Consider the following 18,517-nt stretch of genomic DNA (forward strand, 5'->3'; position numbering starts at 1 on the left):
TGCCACCAACAGCTCCAGCACTCTCTTTTATAGCAGCTCACTACCCACTCAGTGTCTCCCTCTCTTGTCTCTGTACTCCTTGTGTTGCCAGGTCCCTCCCACTCCCCTCCCCTCCTCCCCTCTCCGTCACAGTTCCGGCCTTCAGAGCAGTCAGTCAGTCACCCCACCAAAATAAACACATGAGGGAGAGAATATCTATGTGTGAGTGTGAGTATGTGCTCGGGTGTGGGGGCTTTGACGGGTTGTGTGTGTGTGTGGGGGGGGGGTTAGCGACAGAGGGAGAGAAAGACAGTCAAGACCAAAGTGGAGACGTTAAATGGAGTGACACATTGAGAGCTGGGTAAAACAGAGAAGAAAATCAGAGCAGGAAGAAAAGTGGACCAAACCAATGTCAAGGTGGAGAGACTCAAATGCTGTACATGTTATATCACAAAATATAGGACAGGATCCTTGGGACAGACAGAAGTTGGACAAAACTCTGCAAGAAATAACTACTTTTATAGAGCTGTTAGTGAGACAAGTAGAGATGTGTTGTTCCAACTCTGTGGCAATTTTGGTATCTAAGTGTTGTGTTTTTGTCTCACACTGCATTACATCAGAAGATGATTTAGTTTATGTATTGCCACATGTATTCCACAGATTCAGGAATAGTTTGCCTGAAGTTTGAGAGTCTGAAGAGAAATAAAGGTAAATCTCTTGTCAGTAACAATTAAAGGTTGAATAGACAACATTTACTGCCACTAGATATCGCAGTAGAGCAGCAGCATCTCATACCAAAACAAAATGTGTGAATCTTTCACACAATAAAGTTGGGAAAGAAAGACCCTGAGCACACACTGCTCAAAAAACTCAAAATACAGCCCAGTCACCAGGATATCATGTTAGCCGTTAACATTTCTGCAAACCACATATACGTCCAAGGCTGACATTTGTACTGAACGTGGCACGTTCACATTAAATGCTTATTAGCCACCTTTCATATCAGATGGGATGGAGGTGGCATTATTACAGCCAACAAGGCAGCCAAATGGCTGACTGCAGTTCAAGTCACATCACTGGATATTTTTTAGGAAACCTGAGGATATTTCCAGCCTTTTTTATGGCGGCACTGGGTGTTTTTTAAGGAGACCGGCAGACATTTCCAGTGGTCTTTGAGGCAACCAGTGGGACCATTTCTGTCGGTGATCATGGTGACCAAAACAGGTATTATAAGCGAAAACAAGATTTTTGCCCTAACCTTAACCAAGTGGTTTTAAGGTTCTAACCAGAGCATAAGCACATCATTGTGACAAGAGAGTAATAAAAAATTCAATCTAAACAGACGTAAGGTTGCATCATAAAGAAACTTCTAGTTCTAACTTATCTGTGGTTTTGCAGAAACGTACCGAGTTAACATTATTCTGGCAATTGGGTTGCAAAATAGGCAGTGCTAAACAAATATGAACTAACACTCTGTCACTGCTTTGTCTATTTAGCGCTTAAAATGTTTTTGGAAACATTTTTTATTGTACTATTAAGTCATAATATGATGGTTTTTACCAGGTCGCCATGTTGAAAATGGACGCAGGACAGAGTGCACTAGCCTGGCTACCAAAACAAAGAACAGAGAAGCTCAGACTACAACACACACAGAAGGAGTGTGATATCATTCTCTGTACACGACACCATTACTCCACCACATGTTTACATAGCAAATAGTTGTTTGCTGATATATCACTGGTTAAAATAATATTTATGTTTAAAGAGCCGAAAAAAGGAAGGAAAAAAAAGCAATATCCAACTATGTGTTACTATTCTATGAAGCACTAGTACACAGTATATCCATTGTCTAATTTCCTCATCTGTTTTTTTGCACCATTACTGACGTACTGGAGCCCGGAAACCATTATTTTTATACAGTGGCCACAGTCACTGTTGAAGCAAATTTAACAAGCTATTTTAATTATATTTTACCAACCAAACGCTTTGTCAAAAACAACTGATGTGGTTATTTGCCAAAGACAGTGTGGTTAGACATACTAGTGAACCAAAGCAAATAGTGGATTTTCTCATGCATGTACTAAAAGACGCACACTCAGATGAAATATGTGGTTACCACTGAACTCACCCTGATGTGTGTCTGTAGAGAAACATGGCAGACAGCTCTGCTTATAGTGTTCATAATGTATGTATGTAAACATGACTGCAGAAGAGACTAACAATGTCAGGAATTTATTGCAGTGCCTGTGTCGGTAAAACCATATAATCTCTGACTTTGCGTATGCACAGTGTGGCAGTCACACATGTACGCACTAACCAACAATAAGCTGAGTGTACAGTAACAAGTAGTCAAATCCACCTAGATTAGATGACTTTGGTCTGTGGAAAGAAAGTGGAGCACCCTGACGAAACCCAGATACTCACAAAGAGAACAGGCAACAAAAGGTCCATGTGCCTTAAGGCAGCAGTGCTGACAGCAGTTAACATCAATTAATGATTTCCAGTTTAATTAGTATAATTAATGTAGATTAAGACTATCACAAAGTCCTAATCAGCCTTTGGAACTGTGAGCTACTAGGTCAGATATGGCAGAAAATCTGAATTTCTTTATGGCACAAAATAAAGACGATAATGTTCTTCCAGTGTGACTGAATCTGAAGCTTCCAGTTTCCTGTCCTCGCAGCTGGAGTTGGACAACGTTCCCATGAGATACTTAGCTTCCATCACATTCATGGACAACCACAGAACACCCAGGCTGCAATGTTGTTGTCTCAGTGGACATGTTTCTGTTCCAAATGAAGTCTATTAATAAATCATGTTTATTTGCATTTTTTTGATCGAATGGAGCTTCTTCTGTGTTTACTGCACATATTCACCAGTTGAACACATGATAAATGCCACTGACTGTGTGCAGGTGTGCTGAAAGTCCTGTCCTAGAATCAGAGCATGTTGCTCTAGAACAGGGCTGCCCAAAGTGGGGCCTGCATGCAGAAGTTGGCCCATTTTAAGATTAAATTTGGCATGCCAGATGTTTCTAGTGGAAAAAACAATAATGTGTATGCTGTTTTATTTTTTGTGAGGTAAAAATGCTCTTTAAATATGTGGGATGCATAATGAATCATTTTTCGTAATCTGAGCAAGGGTTTGTGAATTAAAGGAACTTCTTTTTGGTTGTATTGGTTTGAAAGTTGATCTCTAAATAATTTTCAGCTTTGATGCAGTATATAGTTAATAAAAATAATGTGTACTTGTTGAAAAACTTGATCATTTTAAAATACAATCAGTTTTGGTAAATCATTACAGCATAAACATCCAAAAAATCTGAAAAATATACCCTTCTGGTATAAAACTGTACCTGTAGACGTGACAGTTGATGTTTCTAAAAGGAAACCTTTGTTTCTCAAATACATAATGTAAATAAATTTCCCTTTGGGAAATTGAAAATGTTTGGAGATGAGGGAACAGGATGACAGATAGGTCACAGACAGTCACACAGGATGCTCAGCCATATTTACAGTCGCAGTAGACAAGGAAACATGTACACAAACTCACCAGCAGTCTCAGCATCATCCAAGTGACCATGTCATGTCATCTTAACCGTTAATAACTAAATTTATCAGTGTCACTGCTGGTGGCGTCATGTTAGGGTCGGTGCAGCTTGGCTGGGTCGGTGTGCCATTCACACTGCAGCTGACAGCATCCCAGTGCAGTCTGCTTCCCTCACATGAGACACAGGTCAGATGTTTTCTGATCAGAGTGACATAAATCTGTGTACAGTCACATTTGATCTAATCTGGAACATTGATTTTTGATACAAAATCCCTTCATGATCCCATCCCAATCCCATTCAACCCTCTTGTGACTTTAATTTGAACGCTCAAGGCAAAAATTATTCACTGCTGCCATGAAAATAAGCAACTTTTGTTTCTGCACCTCAGCTCAATGAAAAATACAAAACAATAATAACTGGCTCAGTCACACTCTACAGTCTGTCTTGAGAGATGGATGTTGCAGGTTACAACTATTGCTATCACGTACGATAATGTCAAAGGCCACATCAAGGACTGACGCATGTGCCTGCCTGGGGAATATTCACTTCCACAAACAACTCTGGCAAATGAGCTAAGAAAATATTGTCACTTACAGTAAATGAACCAGCTTCGATGAAAAAGATAAATCAGTGTACATTTTATTTCCATGTACATAATGTGATTATTAGCATGACTCACTGAATCACGCTGCTCAATGATCGTGCTGTCTCCACTGCTAACTGTCACCACGGTATAAATTTAGGATGTTATGAGCTTAAGTGTGGAGAGAAAGTCAAGTATTAAAGCATAAATTAGCTTTGCAGAGTTGTAAAATCCTGTCTGATAGCATTATAAAACTCTGTGAAGCGTTTGGTTGTCTGATAAGGCATCAGACTCGTAGATCTATTACTCAAACCAGACGTCATCGTCTCACTAATGCGTTATAACACACACCCCCAACAAGACAGCCTTTTTTTCCTAATGAATGTAGGGTTGTTTGTGGTCTAAATACCCGGTTACTGTGCAGCTGCTTCATTTCACTGTTCATATTGGTGACAGAGATGGGTCATGTCCTCAACAACCTGTAGTGTGATCACTGGCTTTGACACTCTAGAGCTTTTTTTCTCATTATGCAGTTTCTCTACAATTACATAAATCAGACAGTAACACACATACAAATCGGATCATAATCCATAATCTGCAGTTAATGTCACAGTAGTCAAGGCAACACGTACACAAACACCAGCAACACAGGGGCAAACCCAAGTGTCACCCAAAGTTGCTAATATTAACCTCTTGTATCACCAACAGCAGCATGTACATCATGAAATGTACGATCAGTCGCACTGAGGCGACAACTTTTTTGCATTTCAAGGGTTGATCTCACGGGCTTTCCTCTGCCGTCGTTTAAGAGTTTTCAGGAGTGACGTTATGGCCAAAAATGGCTCCCCCGTTTCGTCATGCATTCCTTAGATGGCACCTCAGGAGGGTGAGACAGAGACTAGGTCATCCTGTTTCTTGTCTCACACACACACACATTCAGCGGGTTGTAAGTTGTAGATGTGGACTTGCAAATGCCCCGTGTTCTATTTTGAGTAGATGTAAGGTCAGCCACGATCGAGCCAGCTGCTGCCAGTCAAGTGACATCACATGACATTTTTGATTCCTTTTTAACCATACATGTGTATGTGTAGCTTGGGGGTGTCCTTTCATACATGTATGTGCTTGCCTGGTTTTTCATTTCATGTCATAGCCCATTTGATCTAGCGTACATGTTTTATCACAAGGAGGGAATAAGAAGTGTATTGAGCAGGAAGTTAGTAGGCCAAGAGCTGTCAGTGTCCTTGGGGACGCCTTGTTTTTCTAAAAGCCCCTGTGCCAAGGCTGCATGGGTTGTACAAGGACATCATGTGGCAAAAGCAATCCCCAGACAAACATTTGAACTGCACTCATCTTTCAATCAGGTTCTTGGAAGTTTCTTTTAATTTGAGAAGAAAAGGTAAAAGACGTAGCTAAAACAGCGGTCCCTTATTTGTGTGAGAATATTATCTCATTTTTTACTTGTTTGCTTTGTAAATTAAAACACTTAAACACAACAGATGAGGAAATCCTGGTGAAAATCCCACTGTACATTGCAGCCTGCCACAGTATCTTTTTTGATACTACACTGTAAAATCTGACAGTGACTTTACTTTAAAAAAACCTAAGTAGGTAAGTAAAGTGGACATTTAAGTTGTTAAAACTTTTTTGCTCATACAACCTAAATTTAATAGTCTACTCAGTAATTCCTACCTACCTAGTAAGTTTTCTGACCTTTTCTTTGAAAGTAAAGCCAACTTTTAACATTTGCAGTGTACCACAGGAGTCATGAAAGTCAGAATTGTGTAAATCCTACACATAGGGGCTTTGAAAGCAAAGAAGCTCAAACTAAATTTAAAGGTACAAAATTCCAGTGTTTTAGCGATAACTTTAATTTATAAAAGAAAAATGCTTGTTCGTTGGAAATTTTTGAATGTTGGAGTTCTTTAATGCATCAATACTGGCTCTAGGTCTATGGTTGGCGGGTGTGTGGTGGTGGAAACTTTCAGAAGAACCTTGTATGCTTAAAAGAAGACAAGTTCAGTTTATCTTGGTTTCTTTGTTTCATGCATCATCGTAGTTTAGGCTTCTCAAATATGGCTAGATCTGAGTGCTAACTAAAACTATTAACATCCTACTACGACTACAACATCAGTCATCTTCTTTTAGGAATTGTAAAAAAACACAGGTAATCCAGGGTTCTGTATATCTCTCTTCCATCCTGTATCCTGTATTCAACAGCTGATGGCATTTCGAGGAGAATACTTCCAGCAGGGAGCATGGGCAGAGGCAGCTGAGAAATAATCCCCTCCAATCCTCTGCTTGATCACTAACACCACACTCGACCCACCCCAAAACACACAAGCACACCAGAAACACACACACTCTAATTAAGGACAGCTTGAAGTAGATTGCCATATAGTGTATATGTAGTATATGTATGTGGCTATTAACTGGGGCACTTTCAAAATGTTCTCTGTACTTTTCTTTGTTTTTGCCTTTTAAGTTCCACTCCACAAATAAAATTAATCGATGTAATATAAAAGAAATTTCTGTGGTGAAGAAAGAATTATTACTCAACTGTGCAGCTTACAAAGAACCAAACCAATCAAGTTTAAGGTCTTTGATGGAAAATGTCTCCTAATTTTGAGAGCCACAAAACCACATCACTAAAGTCAGTTAAGTTCCTTAAAACATGCTCGCAAAAGGAAAAAAAAAATATAATTCATATTTGCTTGCAATAGTTATAGAAAGGTGTCATAATAAATTTGTTGGATATACCGGTGTTTAAAAAATATTACACCTACAGCAGTGCTGTTAGAAGGTGCTTACAACAGTGTACTCCAAACTGGAATATAAGCCAGTATCAGTTACACAATGTGTGTATAAGTACAACAGGCCTGGTTATGAAACATGGTTGGAAACAAGGGCATTGACTGGAAAAGGAATCAGATGGAGTCATTATAATTTACAAGCAGGCTCGACTTTCACTAGATCCCACTTCATTGGTGTGTAAGTATGTGTTCGTACAGTATGTTTGTGTGTAGTGGATGTTTGGCAGGTAGAGTTACAGGGCCTGAATACATGGGATTAGTTCAGGGGCTGAAAGATATGAGATGCACGCCATGATAACGATTCAGCAATATTGTTTGTCTCAATATAGAATAGATTTTAATTGCTATAACTTAGAGTACATTGTGAGCATGTGTGCAACATACTGCATGTGTGATCAGGTGTGATAGCATGTGCAAAACGAAATGTATAGTAAGACAGACAACACAACAGTAGAAGCACTAAACAGTAAAAAAAAGTTTACACACATTGAAAAAGCTGGAAATTAATCAGGCCTGACCCTAAGGCTTTGAAGCTTGAACCACTTCGATTGTAATTGACATCTGTATCCATCTGACATCTGTAAATCCTTATTCTTTTAAACAAAGAAATGCTTTATAAGCCATTTATTAAGCAATTATTTATTATAAAGTTGCATATGATCTTTACAAACCTTTCCAATTGCTTAATGAGTAGTTTAAAGCATTTTATTTGTTTGTCAACAGCAAAATACATAGTAATTAAAGTTTAATTAACTATACATTTTATTATTAATTTATGATGGTAAAGTGTTGCCTTTTTATTCTGAAGAGGACGGAGATGTTGCTTTTGCTTCACTGAAAAATATGCAGAATACTTATAAGAAACAAGACATGGAGCTCCTATATGGCATTTAATTAGTCGCAATGCTTGAATACATAAAAACAAGGCAAATGCTCCTGAAACATGAGCATAGAAAAGTACCCACGAGCAGAAAAACATCCTCTCAAGGAAGCACTTGTGCTGCACATGCACAAAGAAAGAAACGGAAACTAAGTCACAGAACAGGAACATTATCATGAACAGCAAACAAGTATTTTTTGTTTTTCTTAGATGTTTATTTCACTGGATCTTCAGTGTGTCCTGGATCTATCTACAATGTATTTTTATAGTCTTGAGTACAATTCAGTCACTCTGGGTGCAGTATAAGGTAGATTATAAATGTGGTCATGGAGAAACAAATGGACTCAAAGGTTCAAACAACTACAATTTAATCTATTTAAACATGTACAGAACTAAAAACCCTGGAGCCAACACTCGTCTGCACAAAAATACCTCCGCCAGTCGACACTGCATTCGCCTTTGTCATATCTGCACTTGTGCAATCAAATCAAACTTGATTCAATCAGCTGAGAGCCCTTTTAACATACGCTTCTAATGAGGGCAGTATTGAGTCTCATACAGACCAATTCAACTGAGACTTTGATCTTAATTTAGCGCTAAAATAGGGTTTAATAAAGTCTAGTGGATGAACGTCTTTGGGACACTTTGAGTTCTAGAGAATATAGAGAAAGAAATATTATCTTGAATGTACTAAAAGATGGTTTAAGCGCAAGTGGATTTTAGTGGGAAGGGTCTGGGCTTGTGTCTGTTTCTTAAAATTTGAAAGGTATTGATTGAATCAAAGTATTGCTTAACAATGCAAAGTACTTACTCGGCTATGCGCCCTTTGAGACCACTCACACTTTTTGACAAGTTTTGTGAGTCTGTTAATTAAAATCAGAGACACATTTACACAACTTCATATAGACAGTAGTGTGTATATATTGCCATAAATCAAATATACATCCAAAACAATTACTTTCACTGAGTGTGTGTGGGAGAAGAAAATGATAGATAGAAAACAAGAGAGAGAGGGGGGGGGGGGGGGGGGGGGTCCACATGGTCAAGAGGTGAGGTACACGCCACAGGCAACATTCCCGGACTGGCAAATCACTCTGGACCCACTGTGGTGGGACACCCTTGTTACCATGACAACCGAAATGTCAAGGGATTGACAGGAACCAAGGAGAGGAGGGCAATCAGAGTTCGTAAGTCACACAGCAGTTCAGGTACGGCTTGTCTTTTCTCCCCACTAAAGTACTGTGAGTGAGCACACTTGTACCACCATACCATACTATATGGTTAATGACCTATATACTATAGGTCATTAAGGAGACATTATTTCCTGGAACTATTTCTTGATGAACAACAACTTTTCACAGCATACCCAAGTGTTGCTGTCACAGTTAGGTTGCCAGGTTTAATACCACTGTGCCTGTAAAAAGACCAAATGCAAAACAAACAAATAAACATCATTAGCTATAGTTACTTTTCAAGTTATAGCATTGCAGCCATTTTTGACAGTTAACTTACTCATTTCCCGTGTTTGAGAAGTGCTGATGCAACTGAATGGTTTTCAAGGCCAGTTTACAGTTTTTATCATTATTGCATTAAGTTATATCATGGCCCTGCTAACACAGAGAATCATTGATACATCGGCTGCTTCAAAAAAGCATGTTTTGGGCAAAACCGTGTAGTACACCTGTGAAGCGGGGTTGTGTGCACAACCGAGTAATCAGATGTAATAAATGGAAAAGGTGTCCTTGAACTGAAAAGTTAAAGAAATTCCAAAACATGGCGTATGTCGCTAGAGAGAAGCGAATGCCAGATGCGCGTGCGGTAGAAAAACAATGGTTTTGCTGGTGATGCATTTCTCATGACACATCTTGGTGTGATCGGCCGCTATAAGGTGAAAGTTTATATTGTTAAACACCCCTGAAAATGTATTAACAAAAATATAATATTAATTAGTTGCTTTGAAGATGCATGCATTGTAAACATACTGTGTACGAAAAGTTATATGCAACTAACTAACTAAAACTACCAATACTATTGTTGAAAAGCCTACACTGACCAGTTTGATCATGTATGACCGGAACATAATCACCTAATCAAGTTATTATTAGTATTTTTAAGTATTTTGGCACGTACAGTAAAGGTAATGTTATTCAAAGTAACATTAAAATAAAAGCGGTGCAATGTGCCTGCCCTGACAGCGGTTAATTATCAACAGTTGGCTAATCTGGTCAGCTGGCTTAAAAACAAAATTACCTGCAGATTTCATTAAATACATTAGTTACCATGTTTTATATTTAAGCAGCTATGTTCAGTGCAGTGAACATCTTATTGAAAATACACCAGACAGTAGCGGGGCAAAATTGGTGTAAATCAATAAACACGTCATCCTCTGGGGATTGGCCTGGTCTCCCCACCCTCCCTCTCTTGAGGCTGAGTCAGTAAGACACCATCGGGACAACATGGTTATTTATAGACTGAGACTTGGAGACTGGGAAGCATTCCCATCCAGAACACTGAGTCTGTTTACGTGGCACGGCCACGTGACAAATTATGTCTCACAGATACGAAATAAAAAATGTTTTCTGACGCTTTTTGTTTTTAATCTTTCTTCAGTTACAACTATATTTAAATGTACAAGACTTGAACACTTGCAGATTTTCCCAGACTGCCACTGAATCAAGTCTCTGTTTAATGTGTTTTTTGATTATTACTGATTTGATTTGCAGTTTGTTTGAACATGGGGTTCATAACACATGAATAGACAGACAGGGTCCTCACATCCAAATCAAAATTCAGGACAAAACAGCTTTGTCAGGGGCACAGGTGGTGAATGGGGTAAAGTTTCCATCCACCACTGCAAAGACCCTGGGGTTTGATTCCCAGTAACTGTATCTCCATCTTTGCCAGGAATTCCAAGAAAACTATTTCCCTTGTTCGTAGGTGGGAACCTGGTTAGAGTTGGTGTCCTTGTTTCTTTACCTCTGATCCCTACAATTGTTCATAAGACAAACATAAGTCTTAAAGGGTCAATATGAGTCTACATGTCTCTCACAAGACAATGTATTTTTGATGCAACTGTGGCGATTATTTGTTGATACGAAGCTGCAGTTAAGGGAAGCGAAACTGTGACCTTCTGGTTGCAGGATTATCACTTTAAATTCTCACCCTGCATTAAAGCAATAACAATTAAAATGTATCTCTCCTGAATCCATTTGTGAAGTGTTACCACATTGGCGGGTCATTGCAATCAGTCATTATGTCCTCAAGATGCCCCTAATGACTCTTCTGTTAACGTGAGGCTAGTGTCAGCTGCTAAAATTCACACAGGAAAGACGTGACTTCACAGGGCAGGGGGTGGATATCGAAAACAGTGTGAGAGATCCATTAAGACCAGCTGAGGTCATGTTAGTATGCTAAGATTAGAACAAGGCACTAAAATGAAAATATGAACGACTGACATATGAAATTCTACGGCTTTTAACCAACACGAGGAATGGGCTTTTAATTTTGAAGATTGTAAAGCTTATTAAAGACTGTGATCTATCTTAAGTCTAGCAGCTGATCTCAAGCTGATACATTTCGGGAGAGAAAAACAAACCACGTTCCTCCCTCTCTCTCTCAGAGGCAGATGCAATGTGACACGACCAACAAGCGATGGATAACAATGAGTACAAAAGGTGATAGACGACAGGGACGGAAAGGTGAAGATAAAGAAGAGGAAGGAGGAGAGGAGGAGGCACAGTAAGGGAGAGTGAACTGAAGTCATGAAGCCCAAGGGAGGGGAAGAGGGGAGTGAAGCAGGAGGGGGGTGAAGTGAATCGGTCAGCTCGTTCCCAGAGCAGCTTCCCAGCAAATCACAGCATGACTTCAGACTGCACTTACGACTATATTAATCACACACACACACACACACACACGTACACAGATGTACAACAAACACTTCACTCTTGGGCAACTCATTCTCTAGCTCTCTCTCCATTTCCAAGTAAACAATTCTATACTACAGCAGTTGTGTTCATACATCTGGAGACAAAAACACAAACATCTCACAGACTCACTTGCTCACTACACTCTTTGGAAGATGCAGGTCAGTTTGGGTTTTCACAGAATGCAGCAATAATGACACAGACTCCTGTACTGCGATGTTACTGACCTGCAAACATCCTACCTGTACACACAGAAGGTCATGGACTGTTCTCTTCTTAATGGACACTCCGCTATTTTGACTTGTTGACAGTGTGTTTAACTTACAGCCTCTAACCAGAAAGACACAGGTTTGCTGCACTTTACAACCTGAATTTATTAGTGTGCAAACACCTGCAGCTTTCCCATAATACAAACACGACAGCTTGGACAAGACTGGCTCTCACAGTACAGTTAGTAACTTCAGGGGGACACGTTGTCCCGTAACTGCCAGTTGTTTCTGTTATTGAGCTGTGATATGTGGCATCAACCATCTTTTTAGCGAAACTGGGACAATGAGGCTTTAATAGGATGTGATCTCTGATCTATGCAGTTTCTGCTCTTCCCAGCAGTATTTTCCAATCCGTTTCCACTGTGAGATAACAGATAACTCTGACATGTTGCACTTTTGACCTCATAGATAATGGTGAATTTAGAAATGCATGCCGAATGGCAGCAACTTTGATTTTTTTTTATCATTTGTGTTCATAGTCTACTGCTACAGGAGTGGCTCAGAGAGGCTGAAGCAGGTAGTGTTAGCTGTTAGCTATTTGCTAATTAGATGGAGACATGAGAAGCATGCAGCAGGAGAGAAGCCACAGAGAGTCGGACATCAGCGGCGGACGATTTAATTCGACCAAACAAGAGGTGATTGGGGAAAGACCAACCAAGACTGTGTTGGCGAGTTTTATTTGATTTATGTCAAGTTTGAACAAAGCGTGTTTTACAATGAGTTGAGAAGGGAATTAGGCTCATCTTAGTATGAGTAAAGTATAGAAGAGTTTCATTTCTTGACAATTTATGAGTTTATTTTGATAATTTAGTTCGATAACAGCTGGCATATATCTGCCTGCTGAAACTATGGGGGCTGTCCGACTATCACCTCTTGCAAAGTGTACTGTGCCATATTCAAAAATAGGCACAACATGCTCAAACAGCTGGCAAATTAACTAACAATTAATAACACATAACATTATGTAACACTTTTGCCTCTGACTTAATATATGTGGATATATATTCCCCACTGGATTAATTTCAATATCCTGATGGATCAGGACTTCGTAATGCCACACAGCCTATCTTCAGCTCTGTAATAAAACCCAGTAGTTTTACGGCTCATTGTCTGCTAATGTGAGACTATACAGTCTGGTGGCTGGAAGTCAGGTGGCCACAGTAAACAGCATGGACAGGAACGTGGCTGGACTGAGGCCTAATTGGGTGTGATCCACACAGTGGCTCCAGAGCGAGCTAAAAGGAGTTAGCAGCAACCGCAAGTCTGATGCAGCTCCCATGAATCCAAATGTTTCCAGCTCTGCACAACAGGTGTCGGGATCTTGAACAAGTAAACTGCGGCTAACAGAGGAATGCCAGGCAGCTTGTCAGTTAGCTATCCAAGTTCCTTTCCAGGCAGAGCGGAAAACATCAACATAAACAAGACAGAGCTGGGAAAGAGCTGCACATACAGGAAGACAATGTCTAAATCTGAATGTGTAGTGGGAATCAGGATGGCCGGAAACATAACAGAAATGTTATTTTCTCCATCATTTTAAGTCAGAAAAAATGTATGTAAGCAGTTATTCTAAATTAAATCTAAATGTAAAATTTTGTATAGCTCAAAATACAATTGACTTATTGACCTTTTTTTATTTCTTCGGTTCACTTTGGAGCAGTGGAACAATATACAGTTTGCAGCACTGTGTTAGAGTTTTTTAACCAAGGGCCCTAACACACTAACCCCACATCAAAGAACTAGTGACAACGAAGGCTGTCTGTTGCATCGCTCACACTGCCTGTGTCCTGGCCAAAAACCTTCATCTAAACTTACTGCAAAGACAACAGCCAGCTTGTACGTGCGTAACAGGAAATAACTCCTCTACCACCAGGTGGCAGTGGACAGTATTCATCATTCAAACAGGGACACCTGAAGACTCAGGACTGCGGAAATACAGTAAAGAGGTGGAGGCAAAAAATAAGAAGAAACCACGCTAAATGGATGAAATCATGAATACTACAACAGGATCATGGGTCTATCACCTCCTTTTTTGCACCTCTTCTTGTGAGCTGATTGCCTTTGCTGAACAGCAAAGCTTTAAACATTTTATATAAAATCAACAGCACAGTGAAATAAAGAATTTTCCGAAATCACTGTGCATTGACCAGCATCACCAGCACAACCTGTAACAATCAGTGAGCAGGTGCAAGATTTGCTACAGTTCATTTCCAAAACATAAACACACAATGCAAACGTTTTGAGCATGAGGCACTGTCCCGAAGCCAACTCAAATGTTCAACCCAGACCTAACGTGAAGGTTCAGTGGTGTAACGTTCTCTTCTGGTACACGATGTCCCAATCTGTGCCTCTTGAGGCCCATCATCAAGGAGCCAGTAAAAGTTGGGCACAGCATGCGGCGCATTTCTCACCTGCAATTCACCAACAAAAGGCCGAAGACCTATTACACAACCTGCTGCACTCACTGTGGGTCCTCCTCATTAACTCACTCCATTGACACAGACACACAGACACACACACACACACACACACACACACAAAGGGTCTTGCGAGGAGAAAGGGTGACTTCTGAACCTAGTTCACAGTATGAGTTCCCAAATCCTCTTGCATATAAACAAAAATACATCCTGCAGTCTGCTATTGTCACGTGTAATTGAAGCTGTTTGCTCAGTTGTAAGTTTGAGTTTGAGGAGCAAAGAATACAGTTGTGGGGTTTATAACTCTTTTTGTCGGGCTATCTGCTGCCGTGTAAGACTTAAAACATATTAGCAGACCAAAGTAAGGTCTACAAGGGGCCACTAACTGAGTTGTCATGGTTACAGTGACTGATGTAGTGATGGAAAATTTAGTTTAGCAAAGGCTGCAGTGAGTTTAGAGAGTCTTGTCAGAGTCAAGTGGTGTTTAGGTTAAAAAGAAAACCCTGGTGGTCTTAACTTACAGAATATGTTAAACTTGATCCACTTTTTTAGTTGGTAAATCATAATGCATGTTTGTCATGATACAATCCACTGGTCCTGGTCCCAGTCTGTAGTGTTCATTGCAACAGTAATTATTTGCCTTGTCCTCAAGATCAATCATGTAAATCTGCTGAAGTTAGTTACACTTCTATTACTCAATACAAAATTACAGCTTTTGAGGTAAATGTACTGTACATCCACCCAACTTCAACTCATTATGTATCTGGCAAAAGATACAGCAGTATCCACTGCCATACCACCAGACTCTAAAGCAGCTTCTTTCCCCTGGCCATGAGACTCCTCAATTCATCATCAAGACTCTATTGTCTAAACACATTGTATTGTAGCAGGACTCAAACTTTATTTTGTTTTTTTAACCCTCGTTTGAAAAAATGACATTAAATTTACCTTGTATTGACATCCTTGATTCTGTCAGTGTCCGTTGCCTCTGCTGCATCTGCTAAAGCCACGCTAAACTAAGTTAAACTAAGCTAGCAGATCAAACAAATATGGTTCTGAACCACCATCTTGGCCACCAGTAAAGTTTGAGACTGAAGTCATTTTCACTGTTTTCCACGTACACCAGGAAAAAAAAAAAAAAGACGCTTTGGGTTGTGTACGTGAAAACAAGAGCGATTAAGCAGCCGATGTACACATTACAACAAGAATGTGTAACTGTGGCTCTATACATTTAGCAGGGATTGGGATGTGTGTGGGATTGAATGATTTTTTTTTCTGAAGAGGCTGAGTTTCAGCTAAAACTGGTCAAATAATAACAGGATGAAAGGTGGTTTTGAATGTTAACTGCAAGAATTTTTGTTTAAACTTTCGTCTTGTATTCGGCGGCTACGGTACATCTGGAGTTGGGGGGTCTGGCCAAGAAATAATATCACAATCTATTTAATTACAGTGACAGTTCATGGTCTAAACTGGAATCTTTTTTTCCTCAAATTTGAAATGATAAAATAGGTAACTTGAAATAGCCAATGAATTCCTCCATTTGCACAATTCAAACTTGCACTATTATTCCTTCTTGGCACAAGCTCCTCATACACCATGCTGCTAGTAATTGTGACTTGGACTCAAGTTGACCGGAGTCACTGTTTTGATGATTTTCAACTTTGACTTGGAAGTGAAAGACTTGTGACTTGAGACATGATGACTGGAAAGTTTTTGTTTTTTCATCAAAATCTTTTTAAATTGTTCCGTATGCTTTAATAAAGTTATTTCTCTTTTGTTTTGATTAGATTCATTCCACCTATTATTGATTATTATAACACAAATTCAATTTGAACATGTTAGATGTATTGGCCAATAATATCATTATAAGACAGGCTCCATTACCTTGCCTTTTCTATTTATAAAGACAGGATACTGCAGATCTTGGGGTGTGAATAGACTTGGGACCTGCCCAAGAAAAAAAATGACTTGGGACTTGCACCAATTGACCAAATGACTTGAGTCACATCTCTGGCTATAACTCACATTGGATTGTTTTTATTACCAGAAGATCCATATAAAGTAATCTGTCCAATCAGTTTAGCCATCTAATCTGCTACATCACTCTGATTTCAAATCAATCATTCACTGATTTGTTAGCTAGTCATTGAGGGTCTGTGAAATTTAGAAAAAAGAAAAAAAGGACATTAAATACCACAACTTTTCAGTTCACATGAAAAGAAGATTGTGGACGCTTTCAAGATCGATGATGTAAAATCATCAGATCACCTTCCCCTAACTACATCACAATCAATCTGCATACTAAACTGCAACTGTAGCAACTGTTTTGCTAGTCCTCCAGAAAGCTTCATCAGTTAAACTTACTGGGGAGTGACACACTGAGTGTCTAATCCATTTGACTTTATCCTTCATCGCTCTTGTCAAGCTTTTTGTGCCAGTCTTGGCTGTTAAAACTTCCCTGTGCACCAACTTTATTAGAATTACAGGACAGTTTGTCCCAGACAGCACTTCTCTTCTTTGGGACATAACTATTTATCTGTTACATCAGGTTCAAGTATCGATATAATCTTCCTTCTTCCCAGTGGTTGCAAAGGAGGAGTTGAGTCAGGCCTATTTACGGTTTTATTACAGGGTCATTTTGCTAGGAAGAACCCTCAGATTGGAGCTGCAACACAAACAACTATAAATAACCCATATAGAGGGTTACTGGTATGATTAGACTCAGCTAGCTGATGTTACATGGCCAGTGACCAAATGCCTAACATATCACCAGGAGTCACCCAGAGGAGCGGGTTTAGTTTCTTGACACTTTGCTGAATGTGTGTTTTTCCATTTCTGCAACAAAATTCCTAATTATCCTGAAAATTGAAGCTCAGTGAAAACACATTACTGGTGGAACAAGAGCTAATCCATTTTGAACCTTGACTGTTTCAGTCATGTCTACTGGGACTTGACAAGACAAGCTGGATTCTTTCTCACAGTTTTTGATAGCGCGAGTGGATTTCAGCCAATGCTACAAATGACCCATGACTGTTTTGTGTCTTTTAAGAGTGTTTCTTTGTTTGTATGTGAGTGAGTGTAAAGACTTCAATAAGCGGTGGTAATCAAATAAAGTCTACACACACATTTTGTCAGTATATTATTTAGTCCTAAAACCGGCTGTAGAATTATTTGATGTAATTATCCAAGAAGATGGCACAACAGAAAGGACAGTGACACATTTTTCGTTGTATAGTATACAACGAAAAATGTGGATACCTGGATGGAGTATTTGTATACAATGTATACAAATACTCCATCCAGGTGTTTACATCCAGGTAAATGGCTTGTTTTCACGCATAGTCTCCTAATTTAGGTGTCAAAAACTAGAACAACCTAAGTTAAGTCATCACACTGACAGTAAATGCCAGAAGTCTGTGGCCCACAAACATCAATAGTCACTTTCTATCTGCCCTTGTGGTGCTGTGCTAGGTCAGTCTTCTCAACCTTCATTTTTTGGGACTTTTTGCCTTCATTGTGGGGTTTAGCAAGTAAAACAAATGATCAGTTGGATTGAGGTGGTGACTTGGCCAATGAAAAACAAAAAAAATAACGTCTGTAATTTAGTCTATTGCCTATCTAAAAATGGGGACTATTTTCAAAAAGGATAGTGGTTAGTAGAACATTAAAAATGTGACTCAGCACTTTAACTTGTTGAACTTGTTTGTTTAATTTTAAATCCAATATGTTTGACAGAGACCAAATGACAAAAACCACAAAACTGCCCGCATACTTTCTGACAGAACATGATAAATTATGAGGTGATCAAGAACTGTTTTCCATACAACAACCTTATCACATCTTTTGGGTATAATTACAACAATGGTTGCATAATCTCGTGTCTCAGACAACCTGGCGAGACCTTTCACTGCTTCTTGTATTTAGCAAACATTATGCACTGATTGCAGCATATTTTCATGACAAACTTTCTATCACAATGTTGGATTTTTTTCAACTTGCCTGTCCATTATTTAATGTTGAGCCTCTTCCCCAGAAGCATACCGCAGCTAGAAATTAGGTTTTAAATTCCATTATATGTATCAACTAAATTATGTTAAGATTAATTAATA

The sequence above is a fragment of the Pagrus major genome, chromosome 8 (genome assembly GCF_040436345.1).
Source record: "Pagrus major chromosome 8, Pma_NU_1.0".
Classification (NCBI taxonomy): domain Eukaryota; kingdom Metazoa; phylum Chordata; class Actinopteri; order Spariformes; family Sparidae; genus Pagrus; species Pagrus major.